We start from the raw sequence: 634 nt of genomic DNA, 5'->3' as shown, positions 1-634 counted from the left end.
GTTTCAATTAAAAAGTCGCTTACCTGTTTCTAAGAGTTGGATCAGGCTTAAATTGAGGATTAACTGTTCTGTCTGATTTATCGAGCAGCCACAGTTTGGAGACAGAAGGTCGTTAAGAGACCCGTTTCTTCACTCAAGAAAAGAAAGAAAACTGAAACTCAGAGCAGCAAATGCTCAGCTGGCAGCATGGCAAGTGCCGCTAAGTTTCTTTTTCCTCACTAGGAAGAGAGGAAGAGAGAAAGCAAAACCGGCTGAGCACATAAAAACAATCATTGGTTCCCTTGCAGCCCATATGTAGGCATGCATGAAATGATAACTACCAAGAAGAAACTGCAGTAAAGTTAATAGGTAACATTTCTTGCGCATTTTTCTACTTCGCTCATTTTTCCTACATTTATTAATTGGAATTTAGAGTTGTATGTGGCACTGTGTAACTGCATACCTCTTCCTAATTTGTCCTCAGAACAACTGCATACAGTAAACACTATTACTATCCCTATTTTTCTTTCTTTCTTTCTTTCTTTCTTTCTTTCTTTCTTTTTTGAGACTGAGTCTTGCTCTTGTTGCGGAGGCTGGAGTGCAATGGCACAATCTCAGCTCACTGCAGCCTCCACCTCCCAGGTTCAAGCGATTC

The sequence above is a fragment of the Saimiri boliviensis genome, chromosome 11, assembly GCF_048565385.1.
Source record: "Saimiri boliviensis isolate mSaiBol1 chromosome 11, mSaiBol1.pri, whole genome shotgun sequence".
Lineage (NCBI taxonomy): Eukaryota > Metazoa > Chordata > Mammalia > Primates > Cebidae > Saimiri > Saimiri boliviensis.
The sequence above is the reverse complement of the archived record's forward strand: the minus strand, read 5'-3'. Positions refer to the sequence as shown.